General features: G+C 40.2%; 1 protein-coding gene across 5 annotated transcripts in view; it reads right to left on the reverse strand.

Moving 5' to 3' along the window:
- The window catches only part of Bbs9 (Bardet-Biedl syndrome 9), a 319,067-nt gene that overhangs the window by 98,384 nt on the left and 205,949 nt on the right, over nucleotides 1-14,734 (reverse strand). The gene's annotated exons all lie outside the window — the stretch shown is intronic.

Genomic DNA, 14,734 nt, shown 5'->3' on the forward strand with positions numbered 1-14,734 from the left:
CTCCTACACACAACCCATTTGTCATCCTTCATGCTAAAAAAAAAAAAAAATGCTGCTAACAAATCCCAAATCCAGTACCTCATTTGGACTAAGTTATAAAAAAGAACAAAAAAACTTCTCCACCAGCTTTTGTACAAGCAAATAGATAACAGTTTTAGAATAAATGAGAGCTCACATTTCTAGCTTTCTTCTTTTTTTAAAATTTTTTATTATAAAGATACTATACAGAGGGTTACAGTTACATGAGTAAGGTAATGAGTACTTCCTATTGAGCATTGTTACCCCCTCCATTGTTTTCCCCCTACTATCCCTTCCCTCCCTACCTTCCCCGAGGTTCTTTTTTTTTTAATTGTGATTAAGTGATTACATAATTTCCCAAATTTCACAGTATTGTGGAATAATGATGCTCATTTAAAGTCACAAGCTCATTCTAACTTTCCTGGAGCAAATTGTCTATCATGATCTATAACATATAACAGTGTACACATATACACCATACATGTGATCAGCAGCATGGGGATATTTAGTAGTGGTTCGACCAGATGAGTGGAAGTTCTTTGTTTCTTAAGTCCTGTTAATTTTGTCGTATCATCTAACATTTTGGATTTAATATCCACTTATCAGAGAGACCATGTACTGTTTGTCTCTTTGCTGTTGGCTTACCTCGCTCAACACGATTCCTTCTAGCTCCATCCATTTCCCTGCAAATGCCATCATTTTGTCATTTCTAGAGGCTGCATAATATTCCATTGTGTATAGATACCACAATTTTTGGATCCATTCATCTGTGATGGGGCATCTGGGCTGTTTCCATATCCTAGCTATTGTGAACAGTGCTACAATAAACATGGAGGTGCATGTGTCCTTGTATATTGGTTCTTGTTGTTCAGGGTAGATGCCTAGAAGTGGTATGACTGGGTCGTAAGGGAGGTCAATCTTTAGCTTTCTAAGGACCCTCCAGACTGCTTTCCAAAGTGGTTGTATAAGTGTACATTCCTACCAGCAGTGTAATAGGGTTCCTCTTTCTCCACATCCCCTCCAGCATTTGTCGTTGTCTAGCTTTCTTCTTTATCTCACTTCCTTACCTGGGTAAAAGATGGATGAAACAGGAGAAAGAAACCTGGTATGTCAATAATTAAGTAATAATTAGCCACTGGAACAACTTATGCTGAAAAGAAACACCTTTTACTAACAGTGAATATAAATGTCAGATTACTTCACCTGAGAAGATGAGAAACTGGTCCATGAATGCGCCACAGGACAATGACAACCTATGCCAGTACGTGACATGATGGCATCATAGAATTTTCTAGGAATCATCAGCTGATGTCTGTCAGCTGTTTGAAAGCCTCCCCACAGCCACCTCATCAAGGCCATTGTCACTAGGAGCAACCGCAGAAGACAGCAGGACCAAGGATTCTCCTGATTACACATGGGTTGCTTTGTGACACTTGTGACTTCCTTCAAAATCCTTCTAAGGAGCCAGGCACCAGTGGCTCATGCCTGTAATCCTAGCTACTCAGGAGGCTAAGATCTGAAGATCACTGTTCAAACCCAGCCCGGGCAAGAAAGTCTGTGAGACTCTTATCTCCAATAAACCACTAGAAAACCGGAAGTGGCATTGTAGCTCAAGCGGTAGAGCGTTCACCTTGAGCTGAAGAGCTCAGGGACAGCACCCAAGCCCAGAGTTCAAGCCCCATGACCAACAAAAAAAAAAAAATCCTTCTAAGGTGGGGCTTCCCAGGGCTTGGACAAGCACATATTCACTGCTACACAGTGACTCCCCTCAGTGTCCTAACCTTCCAAGGTCTCTCTGGCTAAGGTAGAATCCCACACCATTTAGCAAAGATTGAGTTCATCATTGAGTGCTAACAGTGTACTGACCAATGCAGGAAAAGAGCTGGCTATGTGCACAGAAAATGAGCAACATCCCCTCTGTACAGTATGTTCACAAAAAATTAAAATTAAAAAAAAAGAAAATGAGCAACATGATCTATATGAGGGCAATAAATGGTTAAAAGCCAAGATCAGGATTTACACTAGGAGTTTGGGGAGACAGTTACCTGAGATAGCACATGTAACCCTGACTCAAGGTTACATGGATATGCCGACTAGCTGAGGCCCAGTCCTTGGGATGTACAGGTCCAAAGCCCTCGGAGCCTACAGTGAGAGATGCCTAGCTTGCTTCATTTCCATTTATCCCTCACTAAGAAAGTCTGTAAGTGACACAAGAGGCTTCATCTTTGTTACTATTGTTTTTAATGTACTATGTGATTTTTTTTTTGTTTCTTTTGTATGTTCTTCCCCATGGTATAACCTCTGTTGTCACTCTATTTGATACCAATGCTCTGCATCTTGTACATACATTTTTTTAGTTTAGGGAGGGGAAAGGAAAGAACAAAATGCTGAAACAAGGATACAGGTTGACCCATTGTAACAATGAGATGTACAAGACACTATGTTAAAAACAAACTTTACAACTTCAAGAGTTGTGGGAGGAGTTGGGGAGGTTAGGGATGATAGGGGAAAAACAAAGGAGCGGGTAACAATGCTCGATAGGAAATGTACTCATTACCTTACTCACCTTACTCATATAACTGTAACCCCTCTGCACAGTATCTTTACTATAATATATATTATATGTAATATATATTATATATATAAAGTCTGTAAGTGACTTTTTTTAAAACCTAGGTTCTAATTTTCCACAATAAAAACAATTAGTTTTTAACAGCTGGGAAAGCTGTGAGGGTCACACTTTGGCTTTGAATAGTTTTACAAAAATAAGATTTCAAATACATCTTCATAGTTTGTTAAACTGTCCAGATACTTCCCAGTTTGTGAACTGTTTCACTTTGCATCTTAGTTGAGAAACTCTCCCCTTATCAATTTCTCTGTTAGATCTGAGTTAGTTGAGTAATGACATCTCTTCTATCTGCTAAGAAATAAGACATTGTGATATTAATATTGACTGGAAAAATAGCTGAGAAAAATCTTGTCAAAAAATAACCAGGGATATCTGCATATTCTGTGTATGCTAATAGACCTTTCTTACTATCTAGAACAAGCAGCATTTTTTTCTTTTTCTTTTTTTTTTTATTGTACTCAGGTCCTTACATTTGCTAGGTAGATGCTCTATCTCAAGCCATGCCTTAACCTTTAGTTATTTTTGAGATAAGGTCTCACTTCTGGCCTAAGCATGCACCTGAACTATGATCTACCTATTTCAGGAATCCCACTGTAGCTAGAATGGCAGATGCATCCCACCATACCCAGATTCTTCTACTGATATGGAATCTCACGGACTTTTCTGCTCAGTATAGGCATCAAACTCCCATTGTCTTGTTCTCAGCCTCACAAGCATCTAGGATTATAGGTATGAGCCACTGGTGCCCTGCTAGGCCACTTGTCTTTTATCTCGTCCACTTGGTGCAAATGGACTTACCCATTCTGGGCTACAGTACCTCCATGATGCCTGGATTCCATCACTGAATCTATGATGGCAGGGGCATGTCAGAACTACTTATCAATGCTTAGTCCATCTATTTTACTGTGACCAAGGTTAAGACAAACACCACAGAAGCAGCTATTTCCTCAAAAAAGTAATCTGAACACAAATGCAATGTGTTTACCACTGTGCAATTTGCTTGGCCTTATTGCAGCTTGTAAACTAGACACATTGGACTAGTTTTCAACAAGAGCTGGTGACAACCCAGTTCAAGTCACTGTGTCCACATTGTCACAATGTAAGGCTCTCCCCTCCTTTAGCTGCCTTGCTGTTTTCCATTTACTACCTTCCACTGTCTGCTTCAGAGTGGAAGAATACAATAATCTGCCTTTAACAATATTTTTCCTTTGAAATGGAATGAGGAGCTTTAGATCACAGAGCAATTGAGTGAGGTCTCATCAAAGTGACAGACAAGACCTTCCTCAAGGCAGCCATGCCTTCTTTAGCTTGGGCTGGAAAATGTAGTGGCTAACTCCAGAAAGAGATTTCAGCCCAGAATGAATAGTTTCTCCATCACCTGCTTCCTTCCCCTCAACACAGGCAGCCGCATTTCCTTTTCATCATTGCTCCACCTTGCCCTTGACTGCTAGGATCTTACACTTTCTACACTACAAGGTTCACTGCCTTAGTTATTATATCAGCACAGAAATGGCTATTATTCACTGCTGGTTCTATTTCTCAACTTAAAATTCTGCCACCTAAGAGTATCTACGTTTATAGGCAAATGTTTAGATATAGATACAGAAGAACCCCAGAAATGGAAGCAGATATTTTATTGTATTGGCTGAATTAGCCTTCAATACTAATTAGCTGGAAAATGGAGCAAGTTTCTCAAAAGCATGCCTGACTGAGGAAATGTTAGAGATGAGAAGATTTAGAACAGGATATATGAGCTCAGTCTGGGATGTCACATGTAATGAGATTAAGGGATCTGAAGAATCATGAGTGATTTGTAATAGAGAAATGGTAATGGTATCATGAATCCATAGTCATTGGTCTTTGGCATGAGAAGTCAGAAATCTCACAATGGCCCAAGACTATGTGAGTCCCTGTGGACATGATGATATAAACTGATGCAAGCTGAGGGGAAAGGCTGTTAATTGATACTGTCACTCTAATTCCCTGTTTGTAATAAGTCAAAAAGAAGTCTATAAAATGATTTCAAAACTATGAAGGATTGATATTTTAACAAAAATGTTAGCAAACAAGAGAGTCAGGTTTTGGAAAGAGAAGTGGAGCATGAAGAAATGCTCAACTTCTCTAGACATAAAAGAAATGCAAATCAAAACAACACTGAGATTCCACCTCACCCCAGTTAGAATAGCTATAATCAAGAAATCTAATAACATCAGATGCTGAAGGGGATGTGGCCAAAAGGGAATCCTACTGCATTGTTGGTGGGAATGTAAACTTGTCCAACCACTTTGGAAAGCAATATGGAGGTTCCTCAAAAGACTCCACATAGAGCTCACCTATGATCCAGCATTTATCCAAATGATCACACACAAGACCATACTAAAGCTACCAGCACAACTATGTTTATTGCGGCATTATTTACCATAGCTAAGATATGCAACCAACCCAGATGCCCCTCAATAGATGAATGGATCAATAAAATGTGGTATATATACACAATGGAATTCTATGCCTCCATCAGAAAGAATGACATTGCCCCAGTTGTTAGGAAATGGAAAGACTTGGAAAAAATTATATTAAGTGAAGTAAACCAGGCCCAAAGAAACATAGGTCCCATGGTTTCCCTTATTTGCAATAACTAGTATATGTCTGAGTCAAGCAGAAAAGGTCAGATAAGTTGATGTTAGGGAAATGAACCCTAAGATATGTATTCAAATGTTTTTTTATTCATGCGATTGTTTCTAACACATTTATAAGATGATTTCTTTGTTGCTTTGTATGTCCTCCCTCAGGGTATAACTCCTGCTTTCACTGTATTTAATGTTGGTATAATTTGTGGAGGGGAAGGGAAAAAACAAATTGTTTAAATAGGGATACAGGTGGACCCATTGCAACAATGAGACATACAAGTCGTATGTCAAAAACGAACTTTACAACTTTGGTGGGGGGGGAGGGTTAGGTGAGGGGGGTGGGGGGAGGATGGGATGGGAAGGGGAAACAAAGGAGGAGGCTATAATGCTTGGTAAGAAATGTACTCATTTTCTTGCCCATGTAATTGTAACCCCTCTGTACAGTATTTTCACAATAAAAAAAGCGTAAAAAAATAGGGAAGAAAAAACAAAAAAAGTGGTATATATACACAATGGAATTTTATGCCTCCATCAGAAAGAATGACATCACCCCATTTGTTAGGAAATACAAAAACTTGGAAAAAAATATACTAAGTGAAGTAAGCCAGGCCCAAAGAAACATAGGTTCTATGGTTTCCCTTATTTGCAATAACTAGTATATGTCTGAGACAAGTAGGAAAGGTCAAAAGCTATATATATATGACCATATAAGATGATGTTAGGCGAAATGAACCCCAAAATAGGGACACAAGTGTTTTTTTATTTCTTGCTATTGTTTTTAATGTATTTATAATGTACTATGTGATTTTTTTTTTGTTTTTTTGTATGTTCTTCCCCCATGGTATAACCCCTGTTTTCACTGAATTTGATTCTGGTGCTCTGCATCTTGAATATACACTTTTGTGATTTGGGGAGGGGAAGGGAAAAAACAAAATGCTTAAATAGGGATACAGGTTGACCCAATGTAACAATGAGATGTACAAGACACTATGTTGAAAATGAACTTTATAACTTTGGCTTAAGGGGGTGAGTTGGGGAGGTGAGGAAGGAAGTGATGGTAGGGGAAAAACAGGAGGCAACAATGCTTGATAGGAAATGTACTCATTACCTTACTCATGTAACTGTAACCCTTCTGTAAAGTATTTTTACAATAAAAAAAAAAAGTATTAAAAAAATGAAAGGGAAGTGGAGGTAGAGAGAACAAGAAAGGATGATGGTGAGCTCTATCTGAAAGCAGAGCTTTCCATTTCTATAGGAAAATACCGTTATAAACCTGAATTAAGAACAGGAGATGAGCATATTATGTCAACAGCGAAAGTACAGACTGGTTAGAATAGTGCAGTACATGCAGGCTGAGGGCCATAGCACAGCTGTGTGGGGGATGAAGGAGGGCATTTGGGAAATGGGGGGAAGGTCAGACACTGAGTCTAAGTGCAAGAAATTCACAGATGGACTAACAGACTCATTCCTTTAAACTGGGAATAGGAAAGAACGCACGGATTGAAGTTCAGGCTCTTGTCCAGCCATAGAAATTACAAAGAAAATGCAACATAGGGGGCTGGGAAGGTGGCTCAGTGGTAGAGCGCTTGCCTTGCATGCATGAGGCCCTGGGTTCGATTCCCCAGCACCACATAAGCAAAAAGGAAAAAAGCCAGAAGTGGCGCTGTGGCTCAAGTGGTAGAGCGCTAGCCTTGAGCTGAAGAGCTCAGGGACAGCGCCCAGGCCCAGAGTTCAGGCCCATGACCGGACCCAAAAAAAAAAAAAAAGAAAATTCAACATAGGACCTGGAATCTCTGATGACTTTTAGAGCTGGAAAGTAGTAGACAGAGAGAAGATACTATCCTGGGTCAGTAAACAAAGTAAAATTAAAGGAGGGTTTGTTGTTGTTGTTGTTGTTTGTCGGTCATGGGGCTTGAACTCTGGGCCTGGGTGCTGTCCCTCAGCTCTTCAGCTCAAGGCCAGCGCTCTACCACTAGAGTCACAGTGCCACTTCTGGCTTTTTCTACGTATGTGGTGCTGAGGAATTGAACCCAGGGCCTCATGCATGCAAGGCAAGCACTGAGCCGCCTTTCAAGCCCGAAAGGGGGTATTTTTTTTTCATGCAAATAACCAAGCAAGCAGAAAGCCCAGTAATACTACAAGGAACCATCTTGTCAGAATCAAGCCCCTCTCTGAGAACAAAGTCCTTGAGAACATCTTTAACCACAGCTTCCATTCTCAATGCAAAACAGGCCCATATTAAAGGTCAACAGTTAAGAGTGCCTGTCATGCAAGGTCATTACAAGGAGGAGTTTGGCCGCCTAGTGAGAGGGACTGAACAGGTGGGTGGGGTGGGGATGGGATTGCAAGGTGCCAGGTTACAGAGGTCTTGAAAGCTGTACCAGAGTTAGGTCTATCCTTGACCTCTGACATAGCATAGGCCAAACTTCCTGTACTGAAGCAGAACATCTGACAGCCCCATGTAAGAATGCCCTGATAAGTATTTGCGGAAGGCTCATTTTATCTTTTTTGGGGGGGCGGGGGGGGTGGGGGTAAGGCGGTTGTCATGGGGCTTGAACTCTGGGCCTGGGCGCTGTCCCTGAGCGCTTCATCTCAAGGTGAGCCACTTCTGATTTTCTGGTGGTTAATTAGAGATAAGAATGTCATGGAGTTTCCTGCCCGGGCTGGCTTTGAACCTCGATCCTCAAAGCTTAGCCTCCTTTGTAGCTAGGATTACAGGTGTGAGCCACCAGCACCTGGCTCATTTTATCTTTTTTTTCTTTTTTGTCGGTCATGGGGCTTGAACTCTGGGCTTGGGTGCTATCCCTCAGCTCTTCAGCTCAAGGCGGGCGCTCTACTGGTTGAGCTACAGCGCCACTTTCAGATTTCTGGTGGTTTATTGGAGATAAGTATCACAGACTTTCCTGCCCAGGCTGGCTTTGAATCATAATCTTCAGATCTCAGCCTCCTGAGTAGCCAGGATTATAGGTTTGAGCCACCGGTGCCCGGCTTTACTTTATCTTTTTAAATATAGGAATTAATTGGGTTTGGAGTTCAATTTTAATTTCACAAAATTGCAAATATTATCATTTAAAAGTATAAAAATATGTAAACATTATCACATCTAAAAAGAGAGCAAACTACAAGATTTGTCAAACTCACTGAAAAACAAACAGCATATAATCTAGAAAAATGATGCAATATTTACATGTTTTCCCCCACATAGAACACAAATGTCAACTCATAGAATTACAGCGAGGGCAAAGTTTATAGATCAAATTTAAATTTTTATGTATGTGTACTGGGGATCAAGCCCACAGCCTAGCACATACTGGGCAAGTACTCTACTTGAGACTCAACTTTAAAATTAAAGATTAATCTTTGCACAAAATTAATTCACCACCTCTATATTGGTATATCGCTAAATCAGGCTCTTCTGCATGGGCAAATGGCATTAACTTAAAAGCCTAAAACACTTGAAAAACATTACTTTTACTTGGTTTATATCTGCTTGTAATAACCTCACTGTACCAGCTGAAGCTTGTTCCAGTATAAAGGAATTTGATTAATTTCAAACAAAAATAAAATATTAAGAGCAGTGATATGGCTCATAGAGATAATATATTAATGCAGTTTAGAAGCACAAAGTTTTTAGAATTAGAAAGGATCATCAAAACATAGAAATATTTTGAAGCCTATTTATTCCAATGATCACAACAATATAACCATTTTTTGCTTTCACCAGGTTCTTAATGAACTGGATCAATGGAAGAAGGCATCCTTATACCAAGAAGTTAGCATACCAACTCCCTTTGCTACTTCATTTCTAAGCACACACTACTAAGCACAAGTGGTTGCAAAGGAGAAGTCTAAGCATTTACTCACTGGTGGTTTGGCCCACAGTATGTCAGGCAACGAGCCAGGCTGGGCTTGTCATCAGATCACTGTTGAGCTAGACAACATAGCCTCAATCCTCTAGCCAGTGTCACCTAATACACAGGGAAAACCTGTGCACAACACTGCAATTAAGACATTCTGAGAGTGGGAGATGGTGGTGCATGCCAGTAATCTCAGCTATTCAAGAGACAGAGGTAGGTAGATCATGGTTCAAGATCTACATAAGAAAGTAAGATCCTACCAGAGGTAGGGGTGTGTTTGATAGGGTGTTAATAGCAAAAGTCCTAGGAGCAAAGTTGACTGGTGGGGAGGAAGAGGGAGCTCAAGAAGGAGACAGGAGAAATGTTGGGAAGTCCACTACTTTTTACCCAGGCTCTCCATCTCTCCTTATTTTTACCAATCACTTTCAAAGCCTTATATGACCTATTTTATTCTTTTTGTCCCTACAATTCAAACCTTAAGGGTTAAAATAATTTATAGTTGATCTACTTACTCAGATTTTATGTCTTAATGAATAAGCTTTAAGATAAGTAGACTGCCTGAATGTTCTCAACATTTCTTGAACCCAGAAGAGCCTCCCCACAAGAAGAGGAGCTGCTGGTCTAGATGTGTCCCTCACCCTCTGAGTAACTGCCCTTGTCTGTACCCCAAAGGGCTTCAAGAACCTAAGCAGGAAGATTAAGCATGGTTTTTTCTTCCATAAGCACAGATTTTTAAAAGTTCCATTTAAAAGCAATCAGAGGTCACCATTTTTTTTTTTTGTCACTGCTGAAAATACTGTGAAGGACACTGGTACTGGCGGTCACAGTGTCCAGTCAAGCTACCTCACTTTTTCAGGTCAGTCCTCTGTGATCACTTTCACTGATGTCCCACAGTTCTTGCACAGAAGCGCAAACATCTATGGGGATGCTGAGATCTGTAACTGTGAATATCCAGGGCTAACTCTAGCCATCACCCAAGTCCACGCTTCTGCAGGACTGCACCAGCTAACTTCACTCCTACACTGGCATGGTATTTCTAAAATTTTTTTTAAAAAAAACACATATTTCTTTAACTAAGAAATAATTGCAAGTCCTGGTGGACTTCAAGTGTAAATATAAAACATAAAAAGACACAACCCTAGTTCCAAATTTGGAATTTTTTAATATATTTAATAAAATGGGGTATTTCACAATAGGGGATGCTAGCATATAACCAAATACTGTTCCAATAAAATGTTCTTAAGTGTTATAAATATGCTTTCCAAGAACCACCAGAGTAACAATGATAGACACAAAAACAAAGAATTGTCTCATCAAGGCTAAAGGGTGTGACACCAGACAAAAATCAGGCAGAACAGGCAGGCTACTCCCTATTTATCCCTAATACAGCAGATCTGGCCCCTCTGTTCAGATTGTTTGAGCTCAGATTGGCTAGTTTGAATAAGGTAAAAGGAATTTACATAAGGTGACCATGAAAGTCTTCGAAATAAAATTAACACTACACAAATAATCTCAAAACATACCCACACCCCCAGGTATTTCTTGAACATTTGAAGTTTATCTTCTGATGTAATCTTAATTCTATCACGGAAAAAAAACAGTTTTTAGACAAAACCTTACATTTCAAAAATCTTTCCTTATCCCAAAGCAGTTCTTCTTTTCCTTAACAGTAGCCAAGCCACTAAGTCAAAGCAGGAACTTTTAAGCAACTCATTTTGATAGAAAAGACAGTTTTTCTGGAGTTCCGGGAAGATGGCGGAGGAGAAGCTGGAATCTGAACAAGCTCTTGCATAGAAAACAGTTTCAGAGTTCCAGTGAACAGTCCCAAGCCAGAGAATCACACCAAGTGTGCCATCACACGACAGAGAGTTAGTCAAGAGAGGGGAAGCCAAGCAGACACATCTGAGCAGCTGCCGCTGCGGCGGCAGGGTCACAGCGGCGACCACCGCCGTGGAGGCATACCTGAGACGCAGTCCGGGACGAAGGAGCCAGACGCAGCGGACGAGCGGATTCTACTCAACACCAGCAAGAACCGACAAGGAGTGGACAACTTCATCCTGCACTTTGCAGACCAGAGACGACCCGGGATCCAAGACTCCGCCGCGTGAGTAGAAGCCCCACTTCCTCACTCCTTCTCTGGGAGCAGAGGAGGGAAGGCCACCCCTCCCACCCCAGCACCGGTGATCTCCATCTTGGATACCGACAAAGCTCGGAGGAGCGGCTAGCTCCAGCTCAGGCCTTGGAATAAAACGAGTCATTTAGCAGGTCACAAGAACTTAACGGCGAAGTGACCTCACAGACTCAGTTCCATCCAGGGAAAAGTCACCCAGCTCAGGCGCCAGCCATTGGAGTGGCTCTCCTCACCTGGTAACCAGAGCCAGAGGCTGCCCCGCCCTCTAGCAGCCACCACAATCAATTGAAAAACAGAAACCCTGAGAATGGCTCCAGGCTGGGTGCTGTGAGTTTTTTTTTCACAAAATAGCCCCAGGGAAAAGCTACTGTTCGTTGAAAGGCCTCAACTCTACCCAGAACCTAGCCTCATCACTGCATCCCCCTCTTTTGTGATTCTCAAAGCAGATCACCCTCCCAGTAAACTAACCTGGGAGGGGGATCTCAAAATCTTGGGTAAAGCAGAGCATTTTTCTGCCTGTTCCAACAAACTGACTTAAGAAACCAATCAAGCCACAGGACCTCAAGCTGACCAGAGACTCCAACCAGACTCTGATTACAGACAAAAGGGAGATACAGGACTCTTCCCACCCCTCCCAAAAAAAAAAAAAAAAAAAAAAAAAAATCAAAGAACTTTTTTTTTCTTCTTCTTCTTTTCTTTTTTTTCTTTTTCTTGTTTTGTTTTTTTTCATTTTTTTGTTACCTTATATATATATAAAATTTTTTTTTGCTTTTCTAAAACTTTTATTAATCTTTAATTTTTGCCTCTTCTGAAAAAATAATTGTTTTCCGTTAACTTTTTTTTTTTCTCCTCTTATAATTTTTATTTTAGGAATACGTGAATGTGTGTTTTCTTTTCTTTTCTTGTCTTCTTTCTCTTTTTCTTTCATTCTTAATTATCTTTTTGTTTTTTTTTCTAGCTCTACTGAACTTCTGATCTTTTCTTCTCACTTTCCTATCCTTTCCATCTTTTCCTCTTTGTTCATCTTTATGTGACTTAACTCTTGTCCTGCACATCCTCAGATAAACCCGTAGTTAACCAGTAGACCCTATCCCCCATTGTGTACACACTTAATCCACAAACTTATTACTCAATTCAAAACCTCTGAGACTTAAATTCATTAATAGCAGTACTACCTCTTTATACCTATATAATATTTTAAGCATTTTTTTAAAGTTTTTCTCATCTCCTCTATGTCCCTCCCTTTCTCTCAACATATTCATATTCCTCTATAAATAGATGGTCTTTTAATCTCTAAAATAACATTAATTTTTACGTTTCTATTTTATTTTCTGGTCTCTTTTCATTCCCCTTTCCCTTTCTTCTTTTTCTCTCTCTCTCTACTTACATCCTACCCAACCTATTTCCTGCATTGTGATTAGGACATAGTTAACTCTCCCTGTGCCTCCCCACACCAATCTATTCCTATTTTTTACCCCCATCTCTCCCTAACCCTAATAATTTCTGGTTTTCCAAATTCTTCTCTGCGGTTCGAAGTCCTTTAACATAAAGTTGTTTGATGTCGAATAGATGTATCTGTTGAACTAGATTGTATCTGTAGACTATTGACTGTACAAATGCAAACTTTGGTTGATGGTTGCCTTAAGATAGTGTTCTAGCACAAAACTGGTACTATCTTCATCTCAAATGGGCAGAGTAAGCCGGAAAAACACAAGAAAAATGGCAAATTCGGGTATCTCAATTCCCAATCCTGATAATCAGGGGTTAGAACAGATAATGAATAATCCAGAGGAGAGTTCCCAAACAGCTCTACAAACACTGCTGGCAAACATGATAAATGAAAAGTTTGACAACGTACAAAGGACTCTGTATGAGCGTGATAGGGAGAGAGAGGAGGCATCCCAGAAGTTTATACAGGAATATCATAAGCGTGAGGAAGCTACTCAAAAACTGATACAGGATTTGCATGAACAACTTGAGAATACTCAAAGAGAAAGAGAGGAATGGCGTGAGCAGGCTGAGAACACTCAAAGAGATCTGCAGGAATCCCACGAACGGGAGGAAGCTAATCAAAGAGTAATACAGGAATTGAGAGACCAGGTAGAGAACACACAAAAATCACTAAAGGCATTCATGGAATCCATTAACAAAGAGCTGAAGGAAGTCAGGGAGACCACAAAGGGAATGCTGAATGGAACCCAACAGAAGGAATGGGAGCCCAAAGAAACCATAACCAATCAACTAAGTGATTTGAGGACAAACACTGAACACCAAATTAAGGAAGTAAAGAAATTCATACAAGACCTAAAACAGAGCTTCAACAAAGAACTTGAAGCCATCAAAGCTGACCAACTAGAAGGAAAAGAGATAAAAAACAAAGTAGAGAGTCTTGACAGCAGGTTAGACCATGCAGAAGATCGAATCTCAGGGATTGAAGACAGCCTAGATATTATAGAGAAAGAACATACAACCATCCAAGACAAGTCCAAGAAATATGATAGATCTATCCAACACCTGGAAGACACCATCAGAAGGCCTAATCTAAGGATAATGGGTGTAGAGGAGCACCTAGAAACAGAAGTTAATGGTCTAGGAAATCTGTTTAACAGGATCCTAGCAGAGAACTTCCCAAACATGCAAAAAGATAGGCCTGTCCAGATACAAGAAGCCTTTAGAACCCCAAATAGACCAGACCAGAATAGGACATCCCACCGTCACATTATAATCCACACAGGATCAACTCAGAACATGGAAAAGATCCTTAAAGCTGTCAGAGAGAAAAGGGTAATCACTTATAAAGGGAAACCAATTAGAATCACCTCAGATTTCTCAGCAGAGACAATCAAAGCAAGAAGAGCCTGGAATGATGTATGCCATGCCCTAAAAACAAACAACTATCAACCAAGAATACTGTACCCAAGCTAAACTCTCCTTCATAACTGAAGGCCAAATAAAAACCTTCCATAGCAAAGAAAAATTGAAACAATACATCTCCACCAAACCAGCCCTACAAAAGATTCTTAAAGATGTCCTACACATAGAAAACCAACAAGACCGCAATAAAGGCCAAGAAACTGCACCCAAACTGAGAATCCAAGAACCATAGGAAGAACCCAGTTTTCGCAGCCCCCAAGAAGGTAGATAACATGGCAGGAACTCCCAAATACCTCTCAGTCCTATCTCTTAATGTTAACGGACTGAACTCTCCAATTAAGCGACATAGACTGTCTAGTTGGATTAAAAAACAAGACCCTTCTATCTGCTGCCTGCAGGAGTCACATCTTGCCCGAAAAACAAACACATTTTCAATGTTAAAGGCTGGAACAAAATCTACCAAGCAAACGGCCCCCATAAACAGGCGGGAGTTGCAATCCTAATATCAGATAAAATAGACTTCAAATTAAAATTCGTGAAAAGAGATAAAGAAGGTCGCTACATACTAATTAAAGGATCTCTCCTTCAGGAGGATATT

This window comes from Dipodomys spectabilis, unplaced genomic scaffold (genome assembly GCF_019054845.1).
Source record: "Dipodomys spectabilis isolate Male_0828 unplaced genomic scaffold, ASM1905484v1 ptg000178l, whole genome shotgun sequence".
Lineage (NCBI taxonomy): Eukaryota > Metazoa > Chordata > Mammalia > Rodentia > Heteromyidae > Dipodomys > Dipodomys spectabilis.